At 41.6% G+C, this 23508-nt stretch overlaps 1 protein-coding gene across 3 annotated transcripts in view; it reads left to right on the top strand.

The window, feature by feature from the left end:
* Positions 1 to 5013: 5013 nt before the first annotated feature.
* The window catches only part of Bru3 (CUGBP Elav-like family member bruno 3), a 516822-nt gene continuing 498327 nt past the window's right edge, over positions 5014 to 23508 (top strand). For all 3 annotated transcript variants that reach the window (XM_076821684.1, XM_076821678.1, XM_076821681.1), the window contains exon 1: positions 5014 to 5632. The gene's annotated coding sequence lies outside the window, so the exon portion shown is untranslated. The remainder of the gene's footprint in view (positions 5633 to 23508) is intronic.

Here is a 23508-nt window from a genome sequence, read left to right as displayed (position 1 = left end):
TAATTCGATTAAGCCAGTTTTGATCAAATAATTTTTAACAGCAGAGTTGTGAGTGTTTGAGTTTCGCTTCCGACATAGCTCCTCATTCCATTAGACCCATTATTCTGCTGCAATATTATTTTTTCTTGTAACCTGAGCTGTGAATATACGAGAAGTTTCCTGTCACGTAGCTGTAGTTAGGTAGAAGGTGAGAAACTGTGGTCGTGGTAGAACAGATAGCAAAGGAAGATAGGGCAGGTAGGAAGGAATGTGTAAGTATAGCTTAAGAGTGACGAAGGAGGGAGAGGAAATGGAGACAGAAACTAAGGGGGAATTTCTAAGAATACAAAAACTAGGATTTTATTAAGGAGACTCTATTCTTTTCCGAATAAAACGCCGCTTGGTTTATAGTAAAATTCGCAAGATTGTAGATTTGGCAGCTAAAAACGTCAAGCGGCAACCTATAGCGTCGCCTTTGCCCAGAAACTTTAAACGCGTTTTTCTCGAATATTTTTTCTCTTCATTTTTTCCTGATTGCGAGCGAATTGAGGTTCAGATCGACTTGAAAAAATTACAGGATGTGTAAAACGTGTGCCATTACGGGGCAAACCTCTTATAGGGTCCGTAAAAATTCGAGATTTTCATAAAAAAATTAAGAAGTCACCGGATTGTAGTAGCGCACAAACAGGACCTAAAAATCAGCGACTTTTAATTTTTTGATGAAAATCTCGAATTTTTACGGATCGTACAAGAGGTTTGGCGCGAAATGGCACATGTTTTACACATCCTGTAATTTTTTCAAGTCGATCTGAACCTCCGTTCATTCGCAACTAGCCGAAAACCAAGAGAAGAAAAGCTTCGAGAAAAACGCGTTTAAAGTTTCTAGGCAAAGCCTTCTAACCTTTTTAGCTGTCAAATCTACAATTTTGCGTATTTTACTATAAACCAAGCGGCATTTTATTCACAAAAGATAGTACTTTCGGAAAATGCAATAAAAATCGATTTTTCGACTGCCTAGTCCTCTTAAGGATTTTGGGGTTAAGAGAGGAGATGCCAAGATATAGTGAGATTTATGTAGGATAACAAGGTTGGTCTGCCGTTATGTTTAGTGCGGATAAAGTTGAATTTTTGCAGGAAAAGTAGTTTAGAATTTGCATTTGACTAGTAGACTGATCCTATACTTTCTTTAAATTGCCTCTACTGTTGCATCTATCCAGAATAAGGATCACAGATAGCATATTCACTGTAGCGGACCGTAGGCCGGGAGAAAGCTTTATTTATTTCCTAGGTCTAAAACGGATCCAAACAGATACTTGATCAGTATGACTGTCGCTATCGCTCGGACTATAATTAGTGGTTTATCTTCAAAATTAGCAAAATGGCGGGCAAAATGCAAGATAAATGTTTTTCGCTCTTTTCTCCTTTGCTATTTTCGATTTTAAAAGTAGATTAATCAAGAGACTTGGTTGTAGTCCCGCGAGAGTCATAGGTGTGCAGAGTAAGCAGTAAAATTTATAAAGCAATCGGTTCGATAGATTTTCAGATTTTATCTTAAGTCACGATGTGAAAAAATGACGTTCCGAGAAAAACGCGTTCAAAATTTTCATCTGCAGAGACCAAGCCTCTGCTTCCCTACAAAATGCCTCTGTAGAAGCTAAAATAATCGGCATTTTTCCATGAAAATTTAACAGTACATTCTTCAGGATGTGTACTTTCGAAAAATGTTTAAGAATAAAAATCGATTTATTCAACCCGTCTAACCGGAACGACCCCTTAACCCATGAGATTGTCATTGAGATACCTCTTAAAATGCCACAGTAATTGTTCTGCAAAAACCCGTATCAGCGAGAAAAAATAAATAAATCAGTAGCGAAGCGGTGCATTCATTTCTGTTCTGAAAGTAAAAAATATTTTTTTTCATGCGAAATAAGGGAAACGTGTCGTCGCACGTGGAAATTCAGAAGCCTTTAGTTGAGCAATATGCAAATACGTGTTATACCAAAGCGAAACGTAGTATAAAAAGTTATCGCGAACGTTAGAATGGAGAAACAGAGATTCCATATGTGTATGCAAATATTTTCTGAAACGTACCACTATAGAATTAAATTATTGCGCGCACGTGGTCTGTTCATCGGAATCCATAATGGCGGAATTGAATCGCTTTCCCGAGAGCGCGATTGATTTGTCGAAGCGGAGCACTAGTCAAAATTAATTCCCATTATTTCGTTAATGACACCAGGCTGCGCCGCACTGCTCGTCACGCTTGCAAGCTTGATTTGGCGCGAATTAAGGATAATTAAGAATCCATTTGTATCCGAGCAAACGGAAACTCCGACCGAGCGAATTTACGAAGAAACCCAACTTGTAATAATTACTTTTTCTTCGGGATCGAGCTGTCGTTGACTCCCTCGTTTGACAAATGAACGGACCGTTTAAAGCAACAAATACCATTCTGCCCCTCTGAACGTCGAGTTAAGACACCCTTCTTCCTCGGAGCATGAATTTTCCAGCGGGAAAAAAAAGCGTCGCTACATTGTCCTGTACGCGCAACGTTGAAGTTTCGAATCATCTGATTTACCGTCGGCGTCGAAGTTGATTTTTCGACTTTCCAACGTAAACTAAAATTCATCGGACGCAACGTCTAACTTTCCTCGATGGAGATGATCCTTAACGCCAACGAGCTAACTAAAAATCGCGGGCTGTACTCACTTTGAAAACTCATCGTCTGAGTTCATCAACTTCGCGGGCTGACATCGTTGTAATTTTAAATTACTTGCAGCTAGTTTGCAACGAGCGTGCAGTTATTAACTCCTCCTAAGTAATGTAAAAATAATCACGCTAACGAAGCACAAGATATGCCGGTAAGCGTGCAGAAATAATCCATCGTGTATCCACGTACACGTATGCACGTGCATGCACGTACATGCAAGCATGGATACGCATGTGCTGTACGCGCGGGTATGTACAAATACATCCGGAGCAATTCATTCGCGCTACATGGAAATCTCATTAGGCCCAGATACATATAACAACTACTTCGCGACTAATGGTTGAGTTTGAATCGAACTATAGGACAGACGCTTTAGGCGGAACTTGATCGTGTCGATGTTCACGGTGCATGAGCCATGACGTACGTTCCTAATGCATAATAACTGCCAGGCTACGGTATACATATAGCCGAGCCATAGAATCCATAATCGCGCGACTTAAGCCTTTCGAACGCCAATTATTCCTATTTCCACGACTCGAATTAACTTCACGAACAAGTTCGCAGAGCTTGGGCTTTCGATCGTAAATACCCAGCGATATTCAAGGCGCTGAACGGAGTTGCTTGGTTCAAGTACACCCCCGCAAATTGAATTGAAGGAGTTCGGTTCTGTTCTACCGTGACAGATCACTATGATAGCTACAAAACTGTCAGCCACCTTCGGAACTAACAGAATACCGAGACGCAGGGTCTCCGCGGAGTTGATAGAAAGTTGGCGAATTCAAATTCCTTCGCTGTCGCCCGGTAGGGGGGAGTATTTCTTCGATTTTCTGCCCGATAGAATGCGCGCATTCGTCGGATGCTTTGCGCAACTTGCAGAAATTCTCTATACCGATGATAAAAGCATCGACAAAGAGAATAGACGGCATTCTTCTGAGCGCGCTCGCGTTCGGTTTCGATGCATGCTTATAGACACAGCTGTTAGACAACCGCGCGTTACGCAAGAGAGCGGCGACGCAGACGCGGGCGCGGACGCGCGCGAGGCATACGGGGCGGGTATGCAGGGACTTCATTATAACCTCATCACTTCCCAGCGAGTGCATTCGAATTGAAAAACGCGCAGGCTTGTTTTGAGCCACGGTTACCGTGACAACGCGCGTATACCCGCGCGTGTATGTATACACGCGATCTTCCCTCCCTGTCGGCGACAATCTTCCTCGTTTCACTTATACCGACCCCGCGTTTTTTCTCCTCTTTCCTCCACGAATTTCAGGCTGTGCGCGTCCCACCGTCGGCATACATCGAAAGGTAGCGGATGCAGCCTGCCCGCGCGGAACAGGGACGAGGCGTGAAAGTGGACGGGTGGGACGAGGACGGAGGGAGAAAGAGCAAGGTAGCGAGGGTTGAACCGGTGTAGGGGGTTACTCGGTGGTCTGAGAGAGGAGTGTGCGGCGACGCAGGAGGTTGAGGGATGGTGAGCGGGGGACGTGCTGGCAACGACGGCGAAACGCGGGCACAGGCGAAGCAGTCACTATGACAACGGTGACAGGCGAGGTGTTAGTGCGCATCCGTGACCACGCCTACGTCACGATGCTGTGACGTCAGAGCGTCGAGGGCAGCGGCGCCCGCCGCTGACGAGAAACGTGGCGCGCGACGCTCGTCGGCCGTACGAGAGAAGAGAGAGGACCACAGCCGCCTGTTGCTACTTTGCTACACGGAGGGTAGGCAACCCCGTGCCTCCACCCTCCTCTTTCTCTCCTTCGTGATTTCCTTCTAGCTTTCTCCCGTTCGTTCGGTCTCGTCCCACAGCCCCGCTCCCTCCATTCCCTCCCCTTCGCGCCACCCGGTTACCAGGGGGGAGGGGGATGAAAGACAGAGAGGGAAGAGCGCCCTCTGTTACAGCTGCACGCGCGGAGATCGACCGTCTCTTTTCTTCCTGCCTTTGTTCCTTCCTCCTCTTTTGTCCGTTTTCTCGTTCCCTCTCGCCCGGCGCATCTCTGTCCAACTTTCCACTTTTACCCCGCACCAATCCCCCGTCTCTGTCCACGGGTGGCGGCGTCTCTTTCTTGCCCTATGTTTCTGCCGGCTCTCGCGCGATCCTCTCGCTCGGTCCCGGCGAACCGTTCTCCCTTCGATGGTCGTGCAGAGCCGACGTTCGCCACCACCGCTGTCGCTACCCTACCACCGATTTCGAGCAACCAACTCCCTCGGCTTCTGCCTCCTCGCCCCCTTCAGCCTTCCGGCGGGCACCCACCCGTGCGCGTTACCAGCCAGCAGCGATCCCCACGGCCACGACCGAGAACCGAGACCGAACGAGAGTCGTCGGCTCTCCGCCAGTCAGCCATCCGACTCGCCGCTACGCCACGCCACGCCGCGCGCTGCGTGTGTTTTCGAATCGTGTTTTGAAAAGCCTGTGAAATAGAGCCTCTCCGACCTCCCCTAGTACACGCTAGCCGTCCACGTTGACTCGCGCGCTGTATCGTGCCCCGTGCACGGCCTTCCTTCGCCAGCTTTTTGTTTACTCCCCGGTGACGGTGCTCTCGTGCGGGAGGCGGGAGTGTATAAACTAAACGGCAAGGACGTTTCCAGAGACAGCCAGTTCAGAGGAAGGAGAAAGGAGCCGGCGACTTCGGGGGGTGAATTAGAGAAGGCCCCAGTCGTATGTTATCCAGGAGGAGAAGAAAGTAGAAGCAGGGAGGAGAGCGCGGCAAGGGTGACACGCGTCTACGCACCGCGCTTCACACAGCCACCCCTCTACTTACGTACACGCGCGCACACACCGGCGGACGTGCAGCGGAGAGATTCGCAGAGCGACACACGTCGTTGGCCTTGGTGTGGTGATCGTCCTCGTGGTTGTTCTTCTTCGACGTCCCCCTGTACTTGTGTGGCACGTGTCCGTGCAGCGACGTAGACCACTCACTGGCCAGCCACGCATATGGATCATAGGTTAGATTCAACGCACATTACCGCCACGATCGTGCATGTTTCATTGGCCACGGTTTAGAGCCGGCGAGGCCGGGGATACTTAAGGGAGTAGGCGATAAAGAAAGGGAAGGAGATCGGAGCAAGGGAAGGAACGAATGAATGAACTGGGAGGAAGTGCGAGAGTGCGAGGGGGTGAAAAAGGGAGAGAGAATGGGAGAAAGAGAGACACGCGAGAATCGAGCACGCAGACACGCACACGCGACCGTCCCCGTGGTCGATTCGACGAGTCAGCAAGGGGCGCGTGCCAGTAACCTGTTGCCGCCTCCGGGAACAAAACTCGAAATCCGGTAATCGGGAGTTTAAGGATACTTTGATATTTCTGCGGAACTGTCTGGGGGGTGAAATCGTGCGGGGTGCGCCTCTCGAACGCCTACCCATATAACTGATTATTATGACGGCTGTGGAGAGTTACTCAAATTTAAGTAGAACCACGGTAATATGTTTCGCAATGCCGCGCTCCTGCAGGTGATTTTAAACATTCAGTAGTTCGTCCGTTTTCGTATGATTCAATCTTATTCCCACAAGTTTGCACAGCTTGATTCATGATCGACGTGTATAGTACTCTTTCTCTTAAAATTTTGTGATTAAAGCGACGCAAGGGAAAAGCGTGCTCTATTTCTATTATCGTCAGGGAGAAGTCTGTCTCTTGCTGTCGCGTTTAATTCGTTTCTTCTTGCCGACGAACGTCTGCTATTCTCACATCTCTAATATCTGGTTTCTATTTCTCTGGCAATAACAAGTTCTGCACGAGTTACACATTTCGGCGTTGCTCGCTTGAATAATCTGACATTTAAATTGATGAAACTATTTTTAAAAGTTCGCCTGGATAGTTCGCTACAATTATTCTAACCGGTCTCTGAATTTACAAAAGTCTGATACGTTAATAACGAATCTAATGGAAATTTATATATAGATATGCTCATAACAACAAAGTCGAGTTTGCATTTATTTACGTCGTAATTATTCGCTTCTCTGTCATTTCTTATAATGTCATGGAATGGCATTTTTTCTGCTGTAAAAGTGACACCAGTGCTGAGTGATAATGCAATGATTACCAAATGAGAGTGAAACACAGTAACGCTACAATTACTGTTGAGTTTACCGTAAAACAGACCGTCTTGATAACGCTACAACGCAAAATATTATTCCTAAGCTTCCCACACCTAGCTTCTAAATAAAAAAGAATGAGTAACGAACGCGTATAAGTTAACGTAAATCGGTTTTTAGACAGTGCAAACTCAACCCGACGTATTATCACTTGCGATTAAAAATATGAAATTGTTGTGCCAAGAAGCTTCGTTGCATACGCATGAAGCGCTAGGAATTGATACAGTGAAAACAAAATTTAGTAGATGCGGAATTCGCAAGTAACAGTGAAACAACATTCCGGTCTACGAGCCAAGAGCCGAATGTTTTGAAATAATATACGGTCGCTAAATATGTGCATATGATATTTGTTGTTCCTTGAGATTCAACCATTTTCAAACAACGCTGTACACCTGCTCCTCTTTCGAATACGTTCAACGCCTTTTACTTCCACGCATACAAACTTACCCTGAGCCTCGGACATTTTATTTGGATTAGTACGATTACAGTAACAACGCGGCTTTGAATACTGTTGAAACGGACAATAAACTCGACAGTATTTCTCTTACTACGCAGAGTGCCAAAGAATAAGTGAAATTTCTTTATTCATACACCTGATTTCTCCAAGGCACAATCTATTTAGTGGTCGTAAAATCATACAAGGCACCGCAAATTAAATTTAGGTTCCCTTTAAACGGTATTATCCACCGCGCCAGGTTTAAGTAGAATCCGTCGCTGTTGGTCAGACACGCAGTAGTAACGGTGGAAATATACAAGGCAGAAGTACAACAGTGGATTTATTGTTAGATACGTGGAAGCCTCGCTGCCTGTTGCAAATGCACGGCATTAAATATTAGAAATTAATCTTCTATAAACGTTTCGTCATGTAATACACTTGAACATTCCATCGCGCGTCTATTGCAGCGAAATGGGCGTTACGCCCGCATCACTTGAATTTTAAAAATCGTTCGCTTCCGCGAAATCTATTTGCTCTGTGCCGGTACGGCCGTATAACTTTTCAGCACGCGTGTGACATTAGCTCGAGAGGTGGGCCGAAGTGGCTGGAATGTGGTTCGAAAGTGGAGTATGTGAAGAAGGGCCGACGCGGCAGGCGATATACGATATATATCTTTGGACGAGGCTACGTGACCGGAATCCCGAGGAGGTTAAAGTTGGATTTGTAACGTATTTTTCCCCGACGTGGAAATACCTATCGACTGGCACGCCGCGTGCACCGGCGTTTCGTAATTTCCGTCTCGTAGCCCCGATTGACGTGGGTGAAAGCAAAGATTTACGTTGAAAGGACAGGATAGCGCAATGCATATGTATTTATGTAGGTACAGGCGCGCCGCGAGCGCGTCGAGAAGGATTTCCGTGGGCTTTCGCGCGGTACGAAGTTGCTTTAAAATTCCCGTAGGTTTCAGGCGAGTGTCGCATCTGTTTCGGTGGTTAATATTTACTGGCACTCGTTTCCCCAAACGGCAATGTACATTTAGATTCGACAATTGACTCGTCCTCTGCTAGACGCTCGTCTCTTCGCGGTCGTTATCGCGACCGACGTTGCGCGCTCTTCATCTGGCGTCTTCAAGCTTACCATTTCCAGCGTGACAGTGCATCGACGGCGATGCTTTGTCATCGGTAACGGAAAAATCTGTTTTTCTGCGGAACAACCCTCCGGGCGTTTATTCGGCGGGGGGGAGGTAGAGCGGGGGCATTACTTGAAAAGTTTATTCAGCAGTGCTTTCCTCTCAGCGATGCTGCATTTGTCGTGATGCAACGTGATCCTTACCAAGATAAATGAAGCTCGCTCCCCTGTTTCCTGGAGGCGGAAGAACGGAACGTAGGATACAGGGTGCAGAAGCGGTCGGCACCAGAAACTTCGACCATCCCTTTTCCCTTCTCTTGGACATAATCTGAAATGTCATCTGGACAGGCAGCGCAGCGTTGTTGCGTAAATTACACGAACAGTGCGCCTGCCGGGACAGTGACACTTTGTCAGTTGATGAATTATTGTGCGTAGACTCGTTTCTTTTAAACGAATATTCTGCTTACGGATTTTCGTCGAGCAGATGAGGTCGCGGGTCGAAGCGTACCTCGTTTCGGCCTCTGTCTGATCATTCACGTGCTTGTACTACTTTCAAACAGTTGCGGGCTGAAATTGCTGGTCAGGTGTAGCTCGAGTGGTTGTCAGTGGTTTGTAATATTTATGAAGTGTATCGGTGGTTGAAACTATCCACGCTTATTGCTGGGCAAATACATAAGTGTTCGTAGGTTTTTCGGTGAATACTTTCGCTGATCTAATCAGCATCCATGCGACCGCTTTCTGCTAACTGACGGCGACAGCGACGGTGTCCTTTAACGCGTTTCGAAATCCTGTCGTGCATGCTACTTGGCTACGCGAACAGGCCGGGGTCAGGTGCGTTATATACCTTTGTCTGTGTGGGGTATATAAATAGTGTCCTACTCAGGTATAATGCATTACAGCAGGACACTGCAGCAGGATGCAGGGAGCATGCACGTTGCATTGCCAGAGAATGGGGTAGGCACTATACATACCGTGACTGTACTGAATTATACTCCGTTATGGTTCTGTCTCTGTAGATGTTGTGTAATAGAGGGTTTCGGTACCATACTCGCCGGTACTCAATATGTCCAATACGAATGCTGCACCCTCCGTCTAACCGAATCAAACCTAACACAGACCGATCCCCCGTCTGTGGCAGGGTTTTGGCAATGAAATCATTCCCCCGACGCGACGCTGCGTAGGCTCCTGAGCTTTCCTGGGAAAGACTGTTAAATTAAAATCGGAAATATGATTGAGATTCGGAGTCGTGTAGTTGAGTCAGTTTTGTGACTAGCGAATGTACCTCGGTTGTAAATGTCATTGATGTTCCCTGTCGTTATAATTTTCAGGCTTGGCGGAAATATATTTGTCTTTTATATATAACTGTGATTAACAGCTTTATCACTGTTTGTGTGGTGCGTGGAAACAATGGCTACGATTTGGATATTAATTCTCTCGTTGTACTAACCTCCGCGTGGTGCAAGTGTTCTTTGCTTTCATTCCAGCGCTGGATCGATATTCGTGTTTAAATTGTACTTCCACTGTTAGACAGGTCTTTGAATTGCACGGTTATGCGGGCAGTTTTTATGAACGATTTCGGTTCGATACCGCGGCTGGTATAAAAGTCACAGGGGAGGGCACTTCGAACTTATTTACGCCTTTATTGCTAATATCGTTCCTCACGCTCGATTGTCCCCGATGGCCGTATCAGTTCCCGAGTCGTACCGAGGGCCGATAGTGCGTATTGATATTTCTTAGTTCCGTTTTACGGCCTACCTTCTTCCGTCCGTCGACCAGGGGTGGACGGGAAGCTTGAAACTTTTATCGGTCGTCAAGCCTTACAAGTGTTTCAACGATCGGGATATGTCCCAGGATTATTTCGCGGCGTATCTTCTTCACACCTGCCTGCTCGCACAATGGATCGTTAAAAGCACATCTGAAAACCTGGCTGTTATCGTGAACTATTTCGTGACCTTAAGTGCCGCATGAAAAAATGAATGAAATTTTTATTTCCGAACTTGAGGCGCGGTTATAGAAACTTAGATTACACATCTCCTGGCTACTTTTAGATCCAAGGAGCTTATAACTAAATATTGTAGTTGAGGACCTTGCAGAAGGAGGGCTGCAGCTCCATTTTTGATAGTTTTTGAGTTGTGACGTGTAATATAGGTAAAAAAAAATCTACACCGTTTGGTGCACGTTTGATGAAAATCTGATAACAAATCTATTGTAAATTTTGAATCTGCACTCGTTACCGTTTCGCGCGACACGAATGCTCTGGCTTTGAAAAATTTGCCAAAATTGGACATTAAAAACTTATCAATTCAATAACTACTACTCATTGTGTGAAAATATATTTTCTACAATTAGTGTTCTCTTTTCAATGTTAGGTCAAAGCACCAATTTTATAAACAGTTTTTTCTAATTTACTTGAAGCTGGTAAAGATGGAGCTGCACCCCTCTTGCTGCAACGTCCTCAATTGTGTCTTCCTTGCGATTTATAATTGGACTAATTGGAATAATTGGACTTACATCGCGAGCGGTATAGAAATTAGGGCTGGGACTATTTGTCGAATTTTTCGGTATTCGAATATTCGAATACTTCAGTTGCTCAATTACTTGGCGAATATAGTTCGAATATCCAAGTATTCGAATACTATTCGAATATTTAAATATTCGAATACTATTCGAACATTTAAATATTCGAATATCCAAGTATTCGAATACTACTCAAATATTTAAATATTCGAATATCCAAGTATTCGAATACTATTCGAATATCCAAGTATTCGAATACTATTCGAATATTTTAATATTCGAATACTGATGTACTCGAATAGTATCGTGTGAATTATAAATCAAGTTATTTAGGTTCATTTGTCAGGGTGAAATCTTGTAAGCTAATTTTGACCCACTTCACACCATACCGTGTATAATAACAACATAATAACATTCGAATACGCAAATATTCGAATCGTATTCGAATAATAACATTCGAATACTCAAATATTCGAAAAGTATTCGAATAATAACATTCGAATACTCAAATATTCGAATAGTATTCGAATAATAACATTCGAGTACTCAAATATTCGAAAAGTATTCGAATAATAACATTCGAATATTCAAATATTCGAATAGTATTCGAATAATAACATTCGAATACTGAAATATTCGAAGTTTATTCGTAGCATTCGAATACTTGTAAAATATTCGAATATTAAATTATTCGAATAGTCCCAGCCCTAATAGAAACTTTATGATATTTGAAAATAAAGGCAACGTTTACAAATATAATGCAAGCAACATAAATATTTCATAAATTCTAAAAGGTTTTAGGATTAGGTGCAACAAATTTCATGTTTCCTAAATTTGAACGATTTATGCTTGCGAAGCGACTGTCTACCTACCCATTGCAGGTTTCAAGCCTAATTGTACAATACCAAATATGTACTTGTATCGCGTATTATAGGATTGCTTGATATTGTGTGCATATTGAACTTGGCCCCATCATCAGTTATGCGTCACTAGTTATTACTTAATCATTTAAGTATAATTCTTTACACTGTTCGCTTCAGTGAACTAACGTAATTATTCTTTATACTTTCAGGTAAGTCAGTCATTTGGGATCATTCACACTTCCAGCACGTAAGTTATGAGACGCAAAATTATTAGTTATTATCGTCGCATCCGCAATGAGAGGTCATCGTAGAACGAAAGACAGGCAGGTTGAGCGGGGAACGTTGGGGCTGGGGAAAGGGATGCAATTCACTTTGTAATAAAAATGGAAATTAACACGGACTACGTGGGCGGAAAACAAGGCTAACCTCCGCCAGTAGCGTGAAGAGGGTAACGCGGAATCTTGAATAAACAAACCCACCCCAACTGCTCGGTTGGCACCCTCTTCGCCGTTTCTATCAGTCTCGAGGAACGAACCAAAGGACGTTGTTATGATTGCTAATGGGAAACTATCCAATTCAAAGAACAAAGTGAAGTAACGAGTTACCTCACCACCCAGCGAATACAACTGCAAAAGATGTAAGAGTTTGGGGACGACGACGGGCGAGGAGAAAATGGCACGGTTTGTTAACGTTTCGAACGAGGTCGACGGAAGATCGTCGTCGGGCGAAAGTGGTTTCATACGTCGCGAATAAATACAACCGCCTTGAACGAGGGAAACGTCGTGTTTTGGTTTCCACAAAAGACGTAACGAAATGTCAGAGATATGGCAGAAAACTATTAGCCTCTGTTAGTGCAATCGGGGTTTACTTGCCGATTCTAACCACACTTTAATCTCTATCATCTTCCTCGTTGGGGAATTGGTGTCCCTTCACGGTTAACTGAAAATACTTATCGTTCAACTTTCTTGGCAAACCGCAGCACGCGTCAGTACTTATTGTCATAGAACATGGAATAATTCGAGCTCGCAGTTGCCAATATTTTTCATCAGTGCAGTGCCAGTTTAGCAAGGTACCATGGCAAATTTATATTCGTAACAACTGTTTGACGCTATACAAGAGAATACGAAAAAGGATTTGCCGTGCCGAAAGATCGCTTGATCCGGGGACTGGCCTCTCTGTCTGCAGCGAAATTGTCCGACAATTAGCAAGGCCTTCCTTGTATTGGAATATATACATTTGTTCCTTCGGGAGGTTCCGGACTTTTTAAGCTCAAGTCTCGGAAAAATTTAAATTTCAAAATTTCAATCTGGCTTGCAAATTCGCCCAACCTCCTTCCACGCGCGCGCGCATCCGCACTTCCGTCTCCTGTTGGATGCCAGCAGATTGCGCCGACTCAACATCAAAAGTTTTTTACGTCGCATGCTCTCTCCTCTATCTCTCTCGCCCTGTCTCCTCCCACTCGCTGTCTCCTCCTTTGTGCCTCTGTTTTTCTTTTCCTTTCATTGTTCGCTGCTGATCTTTCGATAGTTAAACCGAAAACTTTATCGAAGAACAGAGGTTCGCATAGTTCAATGGGTTGTTTACAGACTCCTACGTAGCGCATTCCGTAGATTCATAAAGGACACTTAGGGTGTAGGCGGTCTAGCTGTTTCAGTATATACAGCACTCGTGTCTTAATCAACGGAAATTAAATACGAGCCGTTTATTTTGAAAGTGGCGTAAGTCCATTTATGTTCGAATCGAGATATCGAAGGGTTTGCGTTGATTAAATATAAAAATATGGGTAACAGATGACATAGCAGTACAGTGTTTTTGGGTTTCCAAGGGTGTCAAATTTATCATCCCAGTTAGCATAATTAACATTATTTAAGAAATAATATGTGTTTGATGGCTATGAATTGACTTGCGCCACTTTCAAAATAAACGGCTCATATGTCTGCTAACTAGATCTGTTAACCCTCGTCAGGCGGGGTAGGTACAATTGTAACTTGTGCGTTTTTAAATTTCGATAACTTTCGCTCGAGAAGCCGGGGAGGGCTGAAGTTTCCTGGCATCTCTAAATTTTTGGTCTAGATTGTAGAGACCAAATTTCAGAAAAATATTTCAACCCCCTTCCGAGATAGTGGGTCGAGTCGAGGGTTGCATCCATAACAGCGGCACAGGCACAATGACGCCCTCATATATTTTGTATGAAGATAATGCAAGAAAAAAAGAATACGATTTTTTTAATGATAATGTTATTTTATTATAAAAAAGTAAAAAATAGATAATTTACATTATAAAAGAAAATTAGGGAATTTTTTTTTATTGATTTTCATTGAGACCAAATGTTATCAATTTATCGTACAAATTATACCGACAGTGAGAATATTCATGTAAAATATGCGAGGGTGCAATTACGCCTCTGCCGTCTGTTAACGTTGTAAAATTGTGCCGCCTGACGAGGGTTAACTATAATTAGAGTGATTTTCTAGAAATAATGCTTTGCACGGGAATACATAGTAATAGTTTGAGTCACTAGTGACATTGGATAGTCACTATTAACGAGAAAAATAAAAAAAAATGAATTTCGCGAAGTTTAACATTTTAATTACAAGTTAAGTAACTGGGAAAGTAACTATTGAAAGTTCTTTATAAAAGAGTAAGTAGCGCATCACTCTTCTCATGCTCCATTTACTACCCCGAGCATTAATTTCCAAAATCTTCTGGTGAGAAATGATAAAATTTTTTTGAAACCGTGTTGCAATATGGTTCATCTCCTTCTTCTTTAAATCAACAAGTTAGACCGGTAGTAGTCTTCCAAACCCCAGAATTCAGTGATCGAATCGCGAATATCCCAAGGTATGGGGAAAAAATCAAGTTTCTTTAAAAAGTTACTGGATCCCAGCAAGTCGCCAGCTTAATTACTTTACGAGACGTTACGGTACGTTCTTGGCCGGCGAAGTACGTAGCTGGCCCACGAGTGTAGCTTGTCAGCCGAAAGGAAGGTGGGTAAAGAAACGGACGGCGAGGAGATGAGGGACGATGAACGTGGGCGAAACTTTTAATTTTTCCTCAAAAAACTTTAGCTGCTCGTTACGTTGTCCCAAGTGCATCGCGCCCGGCGACGAGGCGAAGTGAAATTAAAATTCATGCGACGCGTCTTTTCTCGGCCTCCGCTCCCACGGGGCCCAGAGGACGTCCTGCAGGACAACATCATGGAGCGTGCGTATATCCTGTGCGGTTGCCGCTGGGAAAGAAGGGATGACTAGGAATCGAGGAGGCGAAGGGGATTCAACTGAATTTGCAAATCAAATTTCGCCCCTGGTCTACGAAATTCTGTCGGAGGCGCGACGGGAAGGGATGGGACGTTCGCCTTCGTGCCAATTATCGTTCCTAAACCGACCTTACTTCAATTCGGAGTTCGTGTGTGCTCGCGGTTACCTTCAAACTAGCCGTTCCTCCACAAAATTGTCCCTCTCGGAAAACAGTAGCGTTAAAAATGGGACGAAGCTACTCTCTGTTGCAAGTTTTAGATTGGTGCACAAGAAGTACGTATTACTTAATTTCAAATTAATTTCCAAGGCGTGCTTATTTTTTATAAGTTTACATATCAGGTCTCTTTTTGTACTTTTCTTAATAATTAGCTTTTTCATGCCAGTATCATCAAAATATGAGGCTTCAGGCGCGATAAAGTCGGTCAAGTCTGATTTTACAGATTCATTGTTTCTAAATTACTTATTCTGTAAAAAAAATAATTCAAATACTTGACCAAACGAATATGTGACAGCAAAGGTTGGGCAAGTGCAGGAAGCATGGAGAAACATCTTAATTATTTGTGATATGAGATAGGCAATTCCAAGTAACGGTGTGGTTAGCGTTTTTTAATTTTAATGCATGTGTTTTAAGAAATTTAAAGAAATTTAAATGTTCGAAACATCTCCGTTACTTAGTATGGATCCACGTACTGAAACGGAATATTTAGAAGATTTTTATTCGTCAACCTATTTTTGGAAATTCTTTTTAAGGGTGATCTGTCTCCTACAGTACTTACAAGGGAACATCCCGAAACCGAAAATTCAATAAATTCTGAAACATTGTGAATATGGAGGGAAATTCTTCCTGATTATAACGGAATTTTTGTTTACTGCCTAAATTTACTCTAAGGGGGTGTAATTGACCCCTGAAATACCAGTTATTTTCCGATTTTGTGTTATAACTCATGAAATATAAAATAATTTTTTTTACCAAATGATAGATCTAGTTAAAAGAAATAACTTTTGTCGTGAAACTTTTCTTCTATCACTTACAGTCTGCGAGTTATAACACAAAATCGGAAAATAGCCGAATTTTCAGGGGTTAATGTCGCCCCCTGCGAGTGAATTTGGGCAGCAAACAAAAACTGCGTTGTAATCAGGAGGAAATCCCGTACATATTCACAAAGTTTCATAATTTTTTTAATGTTCGGGTTCGGGATCTTCCCTTGTTAGTGTCTTCTAGTACTTTTCCATCTCTTTCTTCGAGTGCACAATGTATAGACCATTATGTGGATAGTAGCCGTATACAGTGTTTTTGAAAAAGAGTTCAGAATTTACAAGATAAATTGTAATAGGTAAAATGTTTAACTGACATGGATCAAGAATTCCTCTTTGACAGAGTTAGAAGTGATTTTAGTTATCGGCATCGCAAATGATTTGCTTGCTTCTGTTAATATTTATTGTATGCAGAATAGGAACAAGAGAACCTGTCACTGCATTAACACTAACATTTCATAATTAGAAGAGATGATTTCGGCGCACTGGTTCGGTCTATTAAATAATTGAATAAAAGCTATTTTGCAATTTTGAGAATTTTTACAAAATTCCAACGTTGCGATCAATGATTATGACTATTCTCAAGGAAAGTTAGATAAAAGGAAAAAAATGCTGCGTATGCTTTTATACAAAAAAAATTTCTTTTAAACAAATATCATGTCCATTGCTGGGAACGTGCGACGCACAAGTTGGTTAACCGGTGACTGAGGTAAACAGTAGACACTAACATTTCATTCATATCACAATTACTAATTACTGTTGCGTCATAATTTTTTAATCTTAATGTATAAAGCAGAAAGCTTCTATATGTTTGTGTGTTTGTCTGTCGCCTAAAAACTTTCGAACGGTAAACTCTAGGGTCCCGAAATGTGCCGCAACTCATTATGCCTAGCTAATCCAGATGAATGTGACTATTTTCACAAAAAAATAATTTTTTTTATGAAATCAGAATTTTAATTTCAGGCAAAACCGAGTAGTAAAGCTAGTAATATACAACACAATGCTTCTAGTTTCATATCAGTAAGTAGAAAATTCCTGTCAAAGACATACCAAACTTTTTTTAAACACTTCGCTCTTCCATAGTACGCAGATGTAAAGTGCGGGTGGAAAAAAGGGGTCTATGAACGTAGTAAAATAATCCCGTGTCATCACTCCGCATTCGATGAATAAAAGCAGGCGAGTCACTTGTACGAATAACATAAAAAATTGCTTCTAAATCTAACAAAGCTATTTTCATTCAGCATTTTGTAAACCAGAGAATGTAAAGCAACGAATCATTGCAGCGTATGTATTAGTCCGGAAGACCCGCAAGTGATAAGAAATGTACTATTTAAAAAAATGCGGGAAGGGTGGGCTTGAAATTGCCGAAGCGTTTCTACCCTTAAAAAATTATTACTGGTGCGTTATGACCCCCTTGGCACCGTACAACTTTCGTAAATAAACTTTTTTCATATGTCTAAAAATAGCGGAGATATTCCAGGTGGACAAACTTTTTGCTCCACCCAGTACATGTTTATTTACTGTTTATAAAGTGTATCGATTAACTAATGGTTTTCAGATCACGTTTTTACGTCATTTGTATTTTCGCTGGTGAAATATTAATACCCTGGTATTTAATTCGTTTCTCAATCCACTGAAGGAAGATGCTTGTATAGTAAAAACTCACGACCAGCGATGTTATTACAAATTAGTTTGATTTAACTTTTACACACAACATACGCGAATTCTCTCATTCGCAGCATACATGTTACATACATGGGAATACTCAAAATTCTATTCCTTGCATCAGAACCAGAGATCGAAGTTAGATGCACATAATTACGAGCATTGCAGTCGCGACATGCAGGAATACTAATCATTAGTAACTTCTCCGTTTGTAAATGTCTGATGGAGTTGCCTAACTCTTGACAGGGTTGATCTCTCGACCTATATTCGCTAAACACTTTTTGCTCAGCTCGGCGAGTATCTACTCCGCGCCTCTTGAACCCTATTTTAAAAGCACTCTGTATATTTATTAAGGTTTACAAACCGCCCTACCTGATTGACACAAATGAAGTAATTCTTACATAGTAAAAGAAAAAAAAAACGATTAAGAAAATCGTCTTGAATTGCAGAAGTCTAACAGACGGTTTCAGTGACCACGTGCGATGTTGCAATAGCACAGTGATACGTACAGTTTTGCCTGGAAAAGAACCCGCACCTCGGGACCGGACGCGAGCTCTTTTCAAGACGGGTAGTCTGTTCGGCTTGCCTTTGCTCTCTGCCGTGGCAAGTAGACGGACTGAGAATGGGCAAGAGGGCACGCGACAGCGACAAGCCATAAATTACGGTCGGCACTGCCACTGCGTCGCCTATCGAAAAAAGACGGAATAGGTATCTGGCACCTCTCGTTCGCCGCGGCACTACAAAAGCAGGAGCGGGCATAGCGCCGACTGCTTTTCAAGGCAGAAGACGCGGCTTCTTTTCGAGACAGCGCTGTATATGGTTCGATAAACGGGGTGAAATTCACGCTGCTACCATGCAGAATCAGAGTTTCAATTTTACAGACCGACGGGTGCCGTCGGATATTAATATCGCGCCACCCCTTGTTTTCAACAATGTTAGGTTGGACGTACCTCTACGGTTTCAGCGATATATTGTCCGTTTAATATTGACGAGTATTTCTACAAAACGCGCTTCATAATGTACAAGCCCTTTTTCACGACCTTTGAGGGAAGGATTCCAAAGTGATGAAGCGAAAACGTTCAGGCCACTTTAAACTTTAACCCTCGTACAACGAATGCAGGGTCATTTTCAGCCAACTCTGACCAAGTCGATCGCGATGTTACATTTCTGACGGCAATGGCAACGTATAGTATAAGGTGCCTAAATTGCAGTAATATTATTTGCAAAAATCATGCAGGAGATAAGGCGAATGTCCCAATTTCTGCTCATTTAAGAGATAACTCGTCGTAAAGAAGGTGTAAAAAAATTGTTTGTGATGAAAATTTGCAGAGTAATTGATTAATTCTTTAATAATAAATCAACCAATTCAAAAACTATTTAAGAAAGATATTTCAAGATTGATAACTGTTAGAATCTATGAATATTTCAATCAAGAAGAGTCAAACTCCTTGAGATTTAAATATCCCTGGTGCCATCTCTGAACGATATAAGACATAAGCATAAAGACAACCTGAGTCAGTCCGTCTATCCTTATCGTTGTTGCTTGACTTCCGTTCGCTATACACGAGATTTCTATTTTTCTATAAGAAAAATGTATTCTTAATTCACGGAAGAAAGACAAGTTAAAGTGCTATACTCCTTGCTCAATTAAAAACCAACGATATGCAGTTTACTAATTAATAAAAGATATATTTAGTCAAGAATTAAAACGTTAACTATTAGTAATTTGTAATTAAATATATAATGCTCTAAATGTCCGTATTTCTGCTGATGAAAAATAGTTTGAAAAATGTTTAAATACTTTAGAATTATTTTGTTGCAACTATAGTACAAACGTAACGCATATAGCAATACGAAAAATACGAAATGATCAGAAATGGGAACATGAGCAGAAATTGGGACATTCACCTTACACCTATTTTATGTAGCAAATTTAGGTACGTGAATATTTTTTTTATGTATTTTTTTATTACCTATTTATGTGGGATTAATTCATTTTATATTCAATTTTTTGCGAAACCCGTTTACCATAGAAGTGTTGCTATGAGTCAAACTGACCCTGCATTCGTCTTACGCGACTAGATCCACCATTCGTCTTCCGAGGGTTAATATTATACAGGGTGGACCAATAAGAATTACCACCTTGAATATTATTCCGGAACCATGGAAGTAAGAGAACAATTTGTCGGATTAATTTTGTTTGGTATGCCAGGTAGGGTTGCCAACCGTACTATAATATATTGTATTCTACTGTATTCTTGTCTAGTGTACTTAGGGAATACAATCCCGGCCATTATTTACTATCCCGGGATTGCGGGATTTTTTAAAGTCTTACTCGGAATTCCGGGACTAATCCCGGGATTGGGTAATAGAAAAATTCAGTAATTAAAATGATTTATTATGTGCTAAAATTCTAAATCTTTATTTAAAGTAAACAAACTTATTTTTCGTAATAAAACAGTAGAACAAAGATGAATAATAACGTCTCAATAAGTAGATAATATCAGTAAACCATTATGAAGATTTTTGGAAATGCGAACGAAGACACAGCAAAGCACTTAAAGTACGTACATATCTACAGTGTTCAGACAAGTTGCGATTTGCAACTCGCGCGATACCGAAATAGCGGAAAGTGAGAATTATAAATAAATGAAAAATAAATATGGTGCTGTTAGTTGTATGCGACTTATAATTATTATTTAAATAAATCATTATTATTATTGTCCTTATTATGGAACGACTATGTTTATTTATTCTGTTTATTTTTATATTTTTTCAGGTGTTCATAAAGTAATTTACATTTTTAAAAAATCCCAAAATTCTCGGTATTAGTTATATCAAATCCCGGGATTTTTGGAATCCAAAAAACAGCCGGGATCGCAGAATCCCGGGATTGTATTCCCTAAGTGTACTATACACATCGATAAAATCCTATAATTTAATTTTTAATGCCTTTTTTTATTCTATGGCTACATCAATACTTTAATTTGCGAATTTAAACGTTAAACTTTTGAACACTACTTAAAAAAGTGTTGACTAGGATCCGTTTGTCGAAATTTACATAAAATAATTTCGTACGTTCTCTCAATTCCCGCGACGTCAGCTTTTACGGAGAGTAGTTTTTCTGTAATGAATATGAAGTGGCGGGAAGAGAGAAACATAGCCAGTCTTATCCCTCATAAAAAATGAGCTCATATATTTTAATTTGGGCTTTCAGTAGAATCAAACCTTTGACACATTTCTTGAAGACAGTAAATTAATTAATAATACATTTTGTATTATTAATTAATTCACTGTCCTTGTATATATCGATTATCTTGCAATAATTCTCTTGTGGTCAAATTTTACCTCAAGCTTAAACAGTTGCTTTTTGTTCTTTTGGGGGAATCGAAGTTAAAAATAAAAGTTTCTTTTAACATATATGTTATCAACTGTCACATCCAAAATTAAAACCTGATCTTACATAGCACTTTGAATATTCTATATGTGTCTGCCTGCAGAACTTAATAATTCTGACCTATAATCGTGTGGCCACCCACCAGAGAATTAGTAGTGATTAACGAAAACAATCTCGAAATAAGCCATATTTTATAGTTGCAAAATATGCTTCCTTTCCCTCTCTCGCTACAGGCACTCAATTTTTTAATTTTCGAAAACAAAACCAACTCTCATTGCAAACTTGTGAGTGTTCTCATAAATACATATATGTACATAATACTCGTAGTCGACAGTCAGCTACCCTGCCGCACGTATATTGCTCGAGTTTTTATGCTATAAACGTTTTAATCACACTTTCTCTCAAGACATTGTCTCATTTCTTCAATAATTTGCAACAACTTCACAATTCAAAATGTATCACCTTACAAAAATGTAATCTCTTTCGCTGATGGTTCCTTTTATTAAAATAACACAATGCCATGTATTTGATAAACATGTTACAACGCACCTGTACTCCGAAATATTCCAGAAAATCTAAAAAAATTATCGTAAATGCACATTAATCTTTCGTGGTCACACGGGGTGTATCGCACCCCAGGACATGTCTTTGCCAATATTTCTGTAAATTTTTAGACCTTGATAATAAAGTTTAGAAATTTAGTGAATTTTACCCCGAAAAAATCACTTTTATCCAGAACCCCATGTGACCAATTGGTGATTATAAGGTGTGACCATGGAGGGTTAAAGCAACAGAGGAATAATGTTCATCAATTCCATTCATTTGTCCAGTTTAAATAGAGCCTGCATACATAAACTGCCTTGGCACATTCTGGGGCAGTTCAAGGGCTCGTGAAGTCGAGAGAAGTTGGCAAGCAAACGATTCGATATTCCTGTTTTGTACTGTGGTATTGCGTAACACTTTCTTCACATCCAATCCTGTGCTCCTCCATTCACTTGTCCATATCATTTTCCAAAGTGTTTTCGAAATTGGTCCCTTCGCGTTGGAAAGTTATACCAGATCGAAGTTCAAGGAAGATTATCTTGGAGATGTATAAACATCTTCTTGAAGGTGAATCCTATTCCTCCAAGTTCTCATTCTCGGAGGCACTACCACCAGCATTTGAAGTAGAAGTTCGACAAGTATGACGAACGGTGTTGCCGGTTTAATTCTGTCGATGCTAAAACTTTCATCAAATCTTATTTTCGGGATTCTACATGAACTCCCACTGTGCACCAGGACACATACGCGGCAGGATAATGTGTGCGCGTTGTCGACTGTGCGCGACACCGAAATTACGGATTTCCCAAATGTCACGCTCGCTTCAAAGCAACAAATGCTCGATTTCCCTCTTTGGCTTTCCGAATAACACGCTGAAAACACCACCGCGTTCCATTCATTCCGCGTATAACTATTCGATATTAACTCTAGAAAATTAGGAAATTTCCAAAACCCAATAAACGCTTTGACGTGTATTAAACATTGCACGAATACACTGCGAGTAATACAAATTTAATGGAAGCGGGTGACATCAATTCCAGTACGCGTCAGGACACATCTTTGTACCCCGAGAAGGGGGGGAAATATTTCTCTTCCAATTCGCCAAGGCCTTGATCGATCATCTGGCGTTTCGGAGCAATTAATAAGTTCGTTGAACAAAAAATGCAGCAATGCTTTCTTGAAAATTCATCGCCCTGGCGAGGCACGATGTCGGCGGAGGCCAGTTCGTATCTCATTACGTGCGCCAAAGAAGGGCGTAAATGGAAACATCTGTTTGGGATCTACGTATCCGTAGCGGGCAGCGGTGTACCAGCAAGTGAGATTTCGGTGGCTGCGGTAATCCAGGTTGCGTAGAGTTTCTATAAAGCTCCGGAATAGGTTAATCTCGCGGTGCAAGTTTCTCCTCGTAGGACGGCCTAATCCGAACAACTTAATACCCCCTGGTAAAGGGTCACACACTCGCGCGCGCACACACATAAACACAAAGGCATTGCGTGCCAAGAATACAAAGGTCCTAGTTAGTTGCTGTTCACGCATCGGCGATCGCAAACTTTGAGAGACGTTGGACACTTCTAAGTCCACTTCGGACAAAGTTCACAAAATTGTTCTTTGCGCCGTGTGAATAGCAGTGGGTCTGCCCGGTGCATAGGAGCATTCCCTGGAGATAAATTCACATTAATGAGATAAAATCAGATTTATTCAGATAAAATCATCAATAAATGTCATTTAGTCGCGAAAAGATACTCGAACCAGTTTACGTTTTGTTACACAATTTCTCATATACTTGCACTGTTCGAAACACTTAAAGAATCCCTATATGGATTGTAAAAATGAAAAAGGAAAAAGATTGAGTTTAAGACAATCATTAAGGGAGGATTGCGCCTCAGGCTGAA

Source organism: Andrena cerasifolii, chromosome 10 (genome assembly GCF_050908995.1).
Source record: "Andrena cerasifolii isolate SP2316 chromosome 10, iyAndCera1_principal, whole genome shotgun sequence".
Taxonomy (NCBI): Eukaryota; Metazoa; Arthropoda; class Insecta; order Hymenoptera; family Andrenidae; genus Andrena; species Andrena cerasifolii.
Note: the sequence above shows the minus strand (reverse complement) of the source record. Positions and strands in the feature narration are given on the sequence as shown.